Below are 14,109 nucleotides of genomic sequence, written 5' to 3' on the forward strand. Positions count from 1 at the left end.
ATGCACCAGTGCACGATAAATGTATCCCTTTGACCTTCACATTGACCATGAAACACAGAAATTGCATCGGGATTGATACAAAAGGGACAATGCCGACTTAAGTACAAGAAGAGTGAATTTTCTAAGAGTTTGTGGTTTGAGCGGCTCGTGGGAGACCAGTATGAGATTTCGATGCACCAGTGCAGGTTTACTGTATCCCTTGGACATTCACATTGTACATGAAACACAGAAATCGCATCGCGATTGAATACAAAAGGCACAATGCCGACTTAAGTACAAGAAGAGTGAATCTCCTAAGAGTTTGTGGTTTGAGCGGCTCCTGGGAGACCAGTATTAGATTCCGATGAACCACTGCAGGTTTACTGTATCCCTTGGACCTTCACATTGACCATGAAGCACAGAATCTGCATCGGAATTGAATACAAAAAGCACAATGCCGACTTAAGTACAAGAAAAATGAATCTTTTAAGAGTTTCTACTATGAACGGCTCCAGGGAGACCAATATTAGATTCCGATTCACCAGTGCAAGTTTACTGTAACCCTTGGACCTTCACATTGAGCATGAAACACAGATATTGCATCGGGATTGAATACAAAAGGGACAATGCCGACTTAAGTACAAGAAGGGTAAATCTTCTAAGAGTTTGTGCTTCAAGCGGCTCCTGGGAGACCAGTATTAGATTGCGATGCACCAGTGCACGTTGACTGTATCATTTGGACCTTCACATTGACTATGAAACACAGAGATTGCATCGGGATTGAATACAAAATGCACAATACCGACTTAAGTACAAGAAGAATGAATCTTCTAAGAGTTTATGCTTCGAGCGGCTCCTGGGAAACCAGTATTAAATTCCGATGCACCAAGGCAGGTTGACTCTATCATTTGGACCTTCGCATTGACCATGAAAATCAGGTATTGCATCGGGATTGAATACAAAAGGTACAATGCTGACTTAAGTACAAGAATAATGATTCTTCTAGGAGTTTGTGCTTTGAGCGGCTCCTGGGAGACCAGTATTAGATTCCGATGCACCAGTGCATGTTTACTGTATCCCTTGGACTTTCACATTGTCCATGAAACCCACGTATCGATCTGGATTGAATATAAAATGCATAATGCCAACTTAAGTACAAGAAGAGTGAATTTTCTAAGAGTTTGAGGTTTGGGCGGCTCCTGGGAGACCAGTATTAGATTCCGATGCACCAGTGCACGAGAAATGTATCCCTTTGACCTTCACATTGACCATGAAACACAGAAATTGCATCGGGATTGAATACAAAAGGGACAATGCCGACATAAGTACAAGAAGAGTGAATTTTCTAAGAGTTTGTGGTTTAAGCGGCTCCAGGGAGAGCAGTATTAGATTCCGATGCACCAGTGAAGGTTTACTGTATCCCTTGGACCTTCACATTGACCATGAAACACAGAAATTGCATCGGGATATAATACAAAATGAACAACGCCGACTTAAGTACAAGAAGAGTGAATCTTCTACGAGAAAGCGGTTTCAGCGCCTCCTGGGAGACCAGTATTAGATTCCGATGCACCAGTGCACGTTTACTGTATCCCTTTAACCTTCACATTGACCATGAAATACAGAAATTGCATCGGGATTGAATACAAAAGGGACAATGACGACTTAAGTACAAGAAGGTGAAGTTTGAAAGAGTTTGTGGTTTGACTGGCTCCTGAGAGACCAGTATTAGATTCCGATGCACCAGTGCAGGTTTACTGTATCCCTTGGACCTTCACATTGACCATGAAACACAGAAATCGCATCGGGATTGAATACAAAAGGCACAATGCCGACTTAAGTACAAGAAGAGTGAATCTACTAAGAGATTATGCTTTGAGCGGCTCCTGGGACACCAGTATTAGATTCCGATGCACCAATGCAGGTTGACTGTATCATTTGGACCTTCACATTGACCATGCAACACAGAAATTGCATCGGGATTGAATACAAAAGGTACAATGCTGACTTAAGTACAAGAAGAATGATTCTTCTAGGAGTTTGTGCTTTGAGCGGCTCGTGGGAGACCAGTATGAGATTTCGATGCACCAGTGCAGGTTTACTGTATCCCTTGGACATTCACATTGTCCATGAAACACACATATCGCATCGGGATTGAATACAAAATGCACAATGCCAACATAAGGACAATAAGAGTGAATTTTCTAAGAGTTTGTGGTTTGAGCGGCTCCTGGGAGACCAGTATTAGATTCCGATGCACCAGTGCACGATAAATGTATCCCTTTGACCTTCACATTGACCATGAAACACAGAAATTGCATCGGGATTGATACAAAAGGGACAATGCCGACTTAAGTACAAGAAGAGTGAATTTTCTAAGAGTTTGTGGTTTGAGCGGCTCGTGGGAGACCAGTATGAGATTTCGATGCACCAGTGCAGGTTTACTGTATCCCTTGGACATTCACATTGTCCATGAAACACAGAAATCGCATCGCGATTGAATACAAAAGGCACAATGCCGACTTAAGTACAAGAAGAGTGAATCTCCTAAGAGTTTGTGGTTTGAGCGGCTCCTGGGAGACCAGTATTAGATTCCGATGAACCACTGCAGGTTTACTGTATCCCTTGGACCTTCACATTGACCATGAAGCACAGAATCTGCATCGGAATTGAATACAAAAAGCACAATGCCGACTTAAGTACAAGAAAAATGAATCTTTTAAGAGTTTCTACTATGAACGGCTCCAGGGAGACCAATATTAGATTCCGATTCACCAGTGCAAGTTTACTGTAACCCTTGGACCTTCACATTGAGCATGAAACACAGATATTGCATCGGGATTGAATACAAAAGGGACAATGCCGACTTAAGTACAAGAAGGGTAAATCTTCTAAGAGTTTGTGCTTCAAGCGGCTCCTGGGAGACCAGTATTAGATTGCGATGCACCAGTGCACGTTGACTGTATCATTTGGACCTCTACATTGACTATGAAACACAGAGATTCCATCGGGATTGAATACAAAAGCACAATGCCGACTTAAGTACAAGAAGAGTGAATCTTCTAGGAGGTTGTGGTTTGAGCGGCTCCTGGCTGACCAGTATTAGATTTCGATGCACCAGTACAGGTTTACTGTATCCCTTGAACATTCACATTGACCACGAAACAGAAATTGCTTCGGGATTGAATACAAAACTCACAATGCCAACTTAACCTCAAAAAGTGTGAATCTTCAAAGAGTTTGTGCTTTGAGCGTGTCCTGGAAGACCTGTATTAGATTCCGATGCACCAGTGCACGTTTACTGTATCCCTATGACCTTCACATTGACCATGAAACACAGAAATTGCATCGGGATTGAATACAAAAGGACAATGCCGACTTCAGTACAAGAAGGTGAATTTTCTAAGAGTATGTGGTTTGAGCGGCTCCTGAGAGACCAGTATTAGATTCCGATGCACCAGTGCAGGTTTACTGTATCCCTTGGACCTTCACATTGACCATGAAACACAGAAATTGCATCGGGATTGAATACAAAAGGGACAATGCCGACTTAAGTACAAGAAGAGAAAATTTTCTAAGAGTTTGTGGTTTGAGCGGCTCTTGGGAGAGCAGTATTAGATTCCTATGCATCAGTGGAGGTTTACTGTATCCCTTGGACCTTCACATTGACCATGAAACACAGAAATTCCATCGGGATTGAATACAAAACTCACAATGCAAACTTAACCTCAAGAAGTGTGAATCTTCAGAGATTTTGTGTTTTGAGTGTCTCCTGGGAGACCTGTATTAGATTCCGATGCACCAGTGCAGGTTTACTCTATCCCTTGGACCTTCACATTGACCACGAAACACAGAAATCGCATCGGGATTGAATACAAAAGGCACAATGCCGACTTAAGTACAAGAAGAATGAATCTTCTAAGAGTTTGTGGTTTAGGCGGCTCATGGGAGACAAGTATGAGATTCCGATGAACCACGGCAGGTTTACTGTATCCCTCGGACATTCTCATTGACCATGAAATATAGAAATTGCATCGGGATTGAATACAAAATGCACAATACCGACTTAAATACAAGAAGAGTGAATCATCTAAGAGTTTATGCTTTGAGCGGCTCCTCGGAGACCAATATTAGATTCTGATGCACCAGTGCAGGTTGACTGTATCATTTGGACCTTCACATTGACCATGAAACACAGAAATTGCATCGGGATTGAATGCAAAAGGTACAATGCTGACTTAAGTACAAGAAGAATGATTCTTCTCGGAGTTTCTGCTTTGAGCGGCTCCTGGGAGACCAGTATGAGATTCCGACGCACCAGTGCAGGTTTACTGTATCCCTTGGACCTTCACATTGTCCTTGAAACACACATATCGCATCGGGATCGAATAAAAAATGCACAATGCCAACTTAAGTACAAGAAGAGTGAATTTTCTAAGAGTTTGTGGTTTAAGCGGCTCCTGGGAGACCAGTATTAGATTCCGATGCTCCTGTGCCGGTTTTCTGTATCCTTTGGACCTTCACATTGACCAGGAAACACAGAAATTGCATCGGGATATAATACAAAATGTACAATGCCTACTTAAGTACAAGAAGAGTTAATCTTCTAAGAGAAAGTGGTTTCAGCGCCTCCTGGGAGACCAGTATTAGATTCCGATGCACCAGTGCACGTTGACTGTATCCCTTTAACCTTCACATTGACCATGAAATACAGAAATTGCATCGGGATTGAATACAAAAGGGACAATGCCGACTTAAGTACAAGAAGGTGAATTTTGAAAGAGTTTGTGGTTTGAGCGGCTCCTGAGAGACCAGTATTACATTCCGATGCACCAGTGCAGGTTTACACTATCCCTTGGACCTTCACATTGACCATGAAGCACAGAAATCGCATCGGGATTGAGTACAAAAGGCACAATGCCGACTTAAGTACAAGAAGAGTGAATCTTCTAAGAGTTTATGCTTTGGGCGACTCCTGGGACACCAGTATTAGATTCCGATGCACCAATGCAGATTGACTGTATCATTTGGACCTTCACATTGACCATGCAACACAGAAATTGCATCGGGATTGAATACAAAAGGCACAATGCTGACTTAAGTACAAGAAGAATGATTCTTCTAGGAGTTTGTGCTTTGAGCGGCTCCTGGGGGACCAGTATGAGATTCCGATGCACCAGTGCAGGTTTACTGTATCCCTTGGACATTCACATTGTCCATGAGACACACATATCGCATCGGGATTGAATACAAAATGCACAATGCTGACTTAAGTACAAGAAGAGTGAATCTTCTAAGGGTTTTGTGGTTTGAGCGGCTCATGGGAGTCCAGTATTAGATTCCGATGCACCAGTACTGGTTTACTGTATCCCTTGGACCTTCACATTGACCATGAAGCACAGAATCTGCATCGGAATTGAATACAAAAAGCACAATGCCGACTTAAGTACAAGAAAAGTGAATCTTCTAAGCGTTTCTACTTTCAGCGGCTCCAGGGAGACCAATATTAGATTCCGAGTCACCAGTGCAAGTTTACTGTATCCCTTGGACCTTCACATTGACCATGAAACATAGAAATTGCATCGGGATTGAATACAAAACTCACAATGCCAACTCAACCTCAAAAAGTGTGAATCTTCGAAGAGTTTGTGCTTCGAGCATGTCCTGGAAGACCTGTATTAGATTCCGCTGCACCAGTGCACGTTTACTGTATCCCTATGACCTTCACATTGACCATGAAACACAGAAATTGCATCGGGATTGAATACAAAATGGACAATGCCGACTTCAGTACAAGAAGGTGAATTTTCTAAGAGTATGTGGTTTGAGCGGCTCCTGAGAGACCAGTATTAGATTCCGATGCACCAGTGCAGCTTTACTGTATCCCTTGGTCCTTCACATTGACCATGAAACACAGAAATCGCATCGGGACTGCATACAAAAGGCTGAATGCCGACTTAAGTACAAGAAGAGTGAATCTTCTAAGATTTTGTGGTTTGGGCGGCTCATGGGAGACCAGTATTACATTCCGATGAACCAGTGCAGGTTTACTGTATCCCTTGGACATTCTCATTGACCATGAAACATAGAAATTGCATCGGGATTGAATACAAAATGCACAACACCGACTTAAGTACAAGAAGAATGAATCTTATAAGAGGTTATGCTTTGAGCGGCTCCTGGGAGACCAGTATTAGATTCCGATGCACCAGGGCAGGTTGACTGTATCATTTGGACCTTCACGTTGACCATGAAACACAGATATTGCATCGGGATTGAATATAAAGTGTACAATGCTGACTTAAGTACAAGAAGAATGATTCATCTCGGAGTTTGTGCTTTGAGCGGCTCCTGGGAGACCAGTATGAGATTCTGATGCACCAGTGCAGGTTTACTGTATCCCTTGCACATTCACATTGTCCATGAAACACACATATCGCATTGGGATTGAATACAAAATGCACAATGCCAACTTAAGTACAAGAAGAGTGAACTTTCTAAGAGTTTGTGGTTTAAGCGGCTGCTGGGAGACCAGTATTAGATTCCGATGCACCAGTGCACCATAAATGTATCCCTTTCACCTTCACATTGACCATGAAACACAGAAATTGCATCGGGATTGAATACAAAAGGGATAATGCCGACATAAGTACAAGAAGAGTGAATTTTCTAAGAGTTTGTGGTATAAGCGGCTCCAGGGAGAGCAGTATTAGATTCCGATGCACCAGTGAGGGTTTACTGTATCCCTTGGACCTTCACATTGACCATGAAACACAGAAATTGCATCGGGATATAATACAAAATGGACAATGCCGACTTAAGTACAAGAAGAGTGAATCTTCTACGAGAAAGCGGTCTCAGCGCCTCCTGGGAGACCAGTATTAGATTCCGATGCACCAGTGCACGTTTACTGTATCCCTTTAACCTTCACATTGACCATGAAATACAGAAATTGCATCGGGATTGAATACAAAAGGGACAATGCCGACTTAAGTACAAGAAGGTGAAGTTTGAAAGAGTTTGTGGTTTGACTGGCTCCTGAGAGACCAGTATTAGATTCCGATGCACCAGTGCAGGTTTACTGTATCCCTTGGACCTTCACATTGACCATGAAACACAGAAATCGCATCGGGATTGAATACAAAAGGCACAATGCCGACTTAAGTACAAGAAGAGTGAATCTTCTAAGAGATTATGCTTTGAGCGGCTCCTGGGACACCAGTATTAGATTCCGATGCACCAATGCAGGTTGACTGTATCATTTGGACCTTCACATTGACCATGCAACACAGAAATTGCATCGGGATTGAATACAAAAGGTACAATGCTGACTTAAGTACAAGAAGAATGATTCTTCTAGGAGTTTGTGCTTTGAGCGGCTCGTGGGAGACCAGTATGAGATTTCGATGCACCAGTGCAGGTTTACTGTATCCCTTGGACATTCACATTGTCCATGAAACACACATATCGCATCAGGATTGAATACAAAATGCACAATGCCAACATAAGGACAATAAGAGTGAATTTTCTAAGAGTTTGTGGCTTGAGCGGCTCCTGGGAGACCAGTATTAGATTCCGATGCACCAGTGCACGATAAATGTATCCCTTTGACCTTCACATTGACCATGAAACACAGAAATTGCATCGGGATTGATACAAAAGGGACAATGCCGACTTAAGTACAAGAAGAGTGAATTTTCTAAGAGTTTGTGGTTTGAGCGGCTCCTGGGAGACCAGTATTAGATTCCGATGCACCAGTGCAGGTTTACTGTATCCCTTGGACAATCACATTGACCATGAAACACAGAAATCGCATCGGGATTGAATACTTATTGCACAATGCTGACTTAAGTACAAGAAGAGTGATTCTTCTAAACGTTTTGTGGTTTGAGCGGCTCATGGGAGTCCAGTATTAGATTCCGATGCACCAGTGCAGGTTTACTGTATCCCTTGGACCTTCACATTGACCATGAAACACAGAAATCGCATCGCGATTGAATACAAAAGGCACAATGCCGACATAAGTACAAGAAGAGTGAATATCCTAAGAGTTTGTGGTTTGAGCGGCTCCTGGGAGACCAGTATTAGATTCCGATGAACCACTGCAGGTCTACTGTATCCCTTGGACCTTCACATTGACCATGAAGCACAGAATCTGCATCGGAATTGAATACAAAAAGCACAATGCCGACTTAAGTACAAGAAAAATGAATCTTTTAAGAGTTTCTACTATGAACGGCTCCAGGGAGACCAATATTAGATTCCGATTCACCAGTGCAAGTTTACTGTAACCCTTGGACCTTCACATTGAGCATGAAACACAGATATTGCATCGGGATTGAATACAAAAGGGACAATGCCGACTTAAGTACAAGAAGGGTAAATCTTCTAAGAGTTTGTGCTTCAAGCGGCTCCTGGGAGACCAGTATTAGATTGCGATGCACCAGTGCACGTTGACTGTATCATTTGGACCTTCACATTGACTACGAAACACAGAGATTGCATCGGGATTGAATACAAAAGCACAATGCCGACTTAAGTACAAGAAGAGTGAATCTTCTAAGAGGTTGTGGTTTGAGCGGCTCCTGGCTGACCAGTATTAGATTTCGATGCACCAGTGCAGGTTTACTGTATCCCTTGAACATTCACATTGACCACGAAACACAGAAATTGCTTCGGGATTGAATACAAAACTCACAATGCCAACTTAACCTCAAAAAGTGTGAATCTTCAAAGAGTTTGTGCTTTGAGCGTGTCCTGGAAGACCTGTATTAGATTCCGATGCACCAGTGCACGTTTACTGTATCCCTATGACCTTCACATTGACCATGAAACACAGAAATTGCATCGGGATTGAATACAAAAGGACAATGCCGACTTCAGTACAAGAAGGTGAATTTTCTAAGAGTATGTGGTTTGAGCGGCTCCTGAGAGACCAGTATTAGATTCCGATGCACCAGTGCAGGTTTACTGTATCCCTTGGACCTTCACATTGACCATGAAACACAGAAATCGCATCGGGATTGCATACAAAAGGCTGAATGCCGACTTAAGTACAAGAAGAGTGAATCTTCTAAGAGTTTGTGGTTTGGGCGGCTCATGGGAGACCAGTATTAGATTCCGATGAACCAGTGCAGGTTTACTGTATGCCTTGGACATTCTCATTGACCATGAAACATAGAAATTGCATCGGGATTGAATACAAAATGCACAACACCGACTTAAGTACAAGAAGAATGAATCTTATAAGAGTTTATGCTTTGAGGGGCTCCTGGGAGACCAGTATTAGATTCCGATGCACCAGGGCAGGTTGACTGTATCATTTGGACCTTCACGTTGACCATGAAACACAGATATTGCATCGGGATTGAATACAAAATGTACAATGCTGACTTAAGTACAAGAAGAATGATTCATCTCGGAGTTTGTGCTTTGAGCGGCTCCTGGGAAACCAGTATGAGATTCCGATGCACCAGTGCAGGTTTACTGTATCCCTTGCACCTTGACATTCTCCATGAAACACACATATCGCATTGGGATTGAATACAAAACGCAAAATGCCAAATTAAGTACAAGAAGAGTGAACTTTCTAAGAGTTTGTGGTTTAAGCGGCTCCTCGGAGACCAGTATTAGATTCCGATGCACCAGTGCACCATAAATGTATCCCTTTGACCTTCACATTGACCATGAAACACAGAAATTGCATCGGGATTGAATACAAAAGGGACAATGCCGACTTAAGTACAAGAAGAGAAAATTTTCTAAGAGTTTGTGGTTTGAGCGGCTCTTGGGAGAGCAGTATTAGATTCCTATGCATCAGTGGAGGTTTACTGTATCCCTTGGACCTTCACATTGACCATGAAACACAGAAATTCCATCGGGATTGAATACAAAACTCACAATGCAAACTTAACCTCAAGAAGTGTGAATCTTCGGAGAGTTTGTGTTTTGAGTGTCTCCTGGGAGACCTGTATTAGATTCCGATGCACCAGTGCAGGTTTACTCTATCCCTTGGACCTTCACATTGACCACGAAACACAGAAATCGCATCGGGATTGAATACAAAAGGCACAATGCCGACTTAAGTACAAGAAGAATGAATCTTCTAAGAGTTTGTGGTTTAGGCGGCTCATGGGAGACAAGTATGAGATTCCGATGAACCACGGCAGGTTTACTGTATCCCTTGGACATTCTCATTGACCATGAAATATAGAAATTGCATCGGGATTGAATACAAAATGCACAATACCGACTTAAATACAAGAAGAGTGAATCATCTAAGAGTTTATGCTTTGAGCGGCTCCTCGGAGACCAATATTAGATTCTGATGCACCAGTGCAGGTTGACTGTATCATTTGGACCTTCACATTGACCATGAAACACAGAAATCGCATCGGGATTGCATACAAAAGGCTGAATGCCGACTTAAGTACAAGAAGAGTGAATCTTCTAAGAGTTTGTGGTTTGGGCGGCTCATGGGAGACCAGTATTAGATTCCGATGAACCAGTGCAGGTTTACTGTATGCCTTGGACATTCTCATTGACCATGAAACATAGAAATTGCATCGGGATTGAATACAAAATGCACAACACCGACTTAAGTACAAGAAGAATGAATCTTATAAGAGTTTATGCTTTGAGGGGCTCCTGGGAGACCAGTATTAGATTCCGATGCACCAGGGCAGGTTGACTGTATCATTTGGACCTTCACGTTGACCATGAAACACAGATATTGCATCGGGATTGAATACAAAATGTACAATGCTGACTTAAGTACAAGAAGAATGATTCATCTCGGAGTTTGTGCTTTGAGCGGCTCCTGGGAAACCAGTATGAGATTCCGATGCACCAGTGCAGGTTTACTGTATCCCTTGCACCTTGACATTCTCCATGAAACACACATATCGCATTGGGATTGAATACAAAACGCAAAATGCCAAATTAAGTACAAGAAGAGTGACCTTTCTAAGAGTTTGTGGTTTAAGCGGCTCCTCGGAGACCAGTATTAGATTCCGATGCACCAGTGCACCATAAATGTATCCCTTTGACCTTCACATTGACCATGAAACACAGAAATTGCATCGGGATTGAATACAAAAGGGACAATGCCGACTTAAGTACAAGAAGAGAAAATTTTCTAAGAGTTTGTGGTTTGAGCGGCTCTTGGGAGAGCAGTATTAGATTCCTATGCATCAGTGGAGGTTTACTGTATCCCTTGGACCTTCACATTGACCATGAAACACAGAAATTCCATCGGGATTGAATACAAAACTCACAATGCAAACTTAACCTCAAGAAGTGTGAATCTTCGGAGAGTTTGTGTTTTGAGTGTCTCCTGGGAGACCTGTATTAGATTCCGATGCACCAGTGCAGGTTTACTCTATCCCTTGGACCTTCACATTGACCACGAAACACAGAAATCGCATCGGGATTGAATACAAAAGGCACAATGCCGACTTAAGTACAAGAAGAATGAATCTTCTAAGAGTTTGTGGTTTAGGCGGCTCATGGGAGACAAGTATGAGATTCCGATGAACCACGGCAGGTTTACTGTATCCCTTGGACATTCTCATTGACCATGAAATATAGAAATTGCATCGGGATTGAATACAAAATGCACAATACCGACTTAAATACAAGAAGAGTGAATCATCTAAGAGTTTATGCTTTGAGCGGCTCCTCGGAGACCAATATTAGATTCTGATGCACCAGTGCAGGTTGACTGTATCATTTGGACCTTCACATTGACCATGAAACACAGAAATTGCATCGGGATTGAATGCAAAAGGTACAATGCTGACTTAAGTACAAGAAGAATGATTCTTCTCGGAGTTTCTGCTTTGAGCGGCTCCTGGGAGACCAGTATGAGATTCCGACGCACCAGTGCAGGTTTACTGTATCCCTTGGACCTTCACATTGTCCTTGAAACACACATATCGCATCGGGATCGAATAAAAAATGCACAATGCCAACTTAAGTACAAGAAGAGTGAATTTTCTAAGAGTTTGTGGTTTAAGCGGCTCCTGGGAGACCAGTATTAGATTCCGATGCTCCTGTGCCGGTTTTCTGTATCCTTTGGACCTTCACATTGACCAGGAAACACAGAAATTGCATCGGGATATAATACAAAATGTACAATGCCCACTTAAGTACAAGAAGAGTTAATCTTCTAAGAGAAAGTGGTTTCAGCGCCTCCTGGGAGACCAGTATTAGATTCCGATGCACCAGTGCACGTTTACTGTGTCCCTTTAACCTTCACATTGACCATGAAATACAGAAATTGCATCGGGATTGAATACAAAAGGGACAATGCCGACTTAAGTACAAGAAGGTGAATTTTGAAAGAGTTTGTGGTTTGAGCGGCTCCTGAGAGACCAGTATTACATTCCGATGCACCAGTGCAGGTTTACACTATCCCTTGGACCTTCACATTGACCATGAAGCACAGAAATCGCATCGGGATTGAGTACAAAAGGCACAATGCCGACTTAAGTACAAGAAGAGTGAATCTTCTAAGAGTTTATGCTTTGGGCGGCTCCTGGGACACCAGTATTAGATTCCGATGCACCAATGCAGATTGACTGTATCATTTGGACCTTCACATTGACCATGCAACACAGAAATTGCATCGGGATTGAATTTAAAAGGCACAATGCTGACTTAAGTACAAGAAGAATGATTCTTCTAGGAGTTTGTGCTTTGAGCGGCTCCTGGGAGACCAGTATGAGATTCCGATGCACCAGTGCAGGTTTACTGTATCCCTTGGACATTCACATTGTCCATGAAACACACATATCGCATCGGGATTGAATACAAAATGCACAATGCTGACTTAAGTACAAGAAGAGTGAATCTTCTAAGGGTTTTGTGGTTTGAGCGGCTCATGTGAGTCCAGTATTAGATTCCGATGCACCAGTACTGATTTACTGTATCCCTTGGACCTTCACATTGACCATGAAGCACAGAATCTGCATCGGAATTGAATACAAAAAGCACAATGCCGACTTAAGTACAAGAAAAGTGAATCTTCTAAGAGTTTCTACTTTCAGCGGCTCCAGGGAGACCAATATTAGATTCCGAGTCACCAGTGCAAGTTTACTGTATCCCTTGGACCTTCACATTGACCATGAAACACAGAAATTGCATCGGGATTGAATACAAAACTCACAATGCCAACTCAACCTCAAAAAGTGTGAATCTTCGAAGAGTTTGTGCTTCGAGCATGTCCTGGAAGACCTGTATTAGATTCCGCTGCACCAGTGCACGTTTACTGTATCCCTATGACCTTCACATTGACCATGAAGCACAGAAATTGCATCGGGATTGAATACAAAATGGACAATGCCGACTTCAGTACAAGAAGGTGAATTTTCTAAGAGTATGTGGTTTGAGCGGCTCCTGAGAGACCAGTATTAGATTCCGATGAACCAGTGCAGGTTTACTGTATCCCTTGGACATTCTCATTGACCATGAAACATAGAAATTGCATCGGGATTGAATACAAAATGCACAACACCGACTTAAGTACAAGAAGAATGAATCTTATAAGAGCTTATGCTTTGAGCGGCTCCTGGGAGACCAGTATTAGATTCCGATGCACCAGGGCAGGTTGACTGTATCATTTGGACCTTCACGTTGACCATGAAACACAGATATTGCATCGGGATTGAATATAAAGTGTACAATGCTGACTTAAGTACAAGAAGAATGATTCATCTCGGAGTTTGTGCTTTGAGCGGCTCCTGGGAGACCAGTATGAGATTCTGATGCACCAGTGCAGGTTTACTGTATCCCTTGCACATTCACATTGTCCATGAAACACACATATCGCATTGGGATTGAATACAAAATGCACAATGCCAACTTAAGTACAAGAAGAGTGAACTTTCTAAGAGTTTGTGGTTTAAGCGGCTCCTGGGAGACCAGTATTAGATTCCGATGCACCAGTGCACCATGAATGTATCCCTTTGACCTTCACATTGACCATGAAACACAGAAATTGCATCGGGATTGAATACAAAAGGGACAATGCCGACTTAAGTACAAGAATAGTAAATTTTCTAAGAGTTTGTGGTTTGAGCGGCTCTTGGGAGACCAGTATTAGATTCCGATGCACCAGTGCAGGTTTAC

This window comes from Schistocerca piceifrons, chromosome 3, assembly GCF_021461385.2.
Source record: "Schistocerca piceifrons isolate TAMUIC-IGC-003096 chromosome 3, iqSchPice1.1, whole genome shotgun sequence".
In the NCBI taxonomy this organism is placed as follows: domain Eukaryota; kingdom Metazoa; phylum Arthropoda; class Insecta; order Orthoptera; family Acrididae; genus Schistocerca; species Schistocerca piceifrons.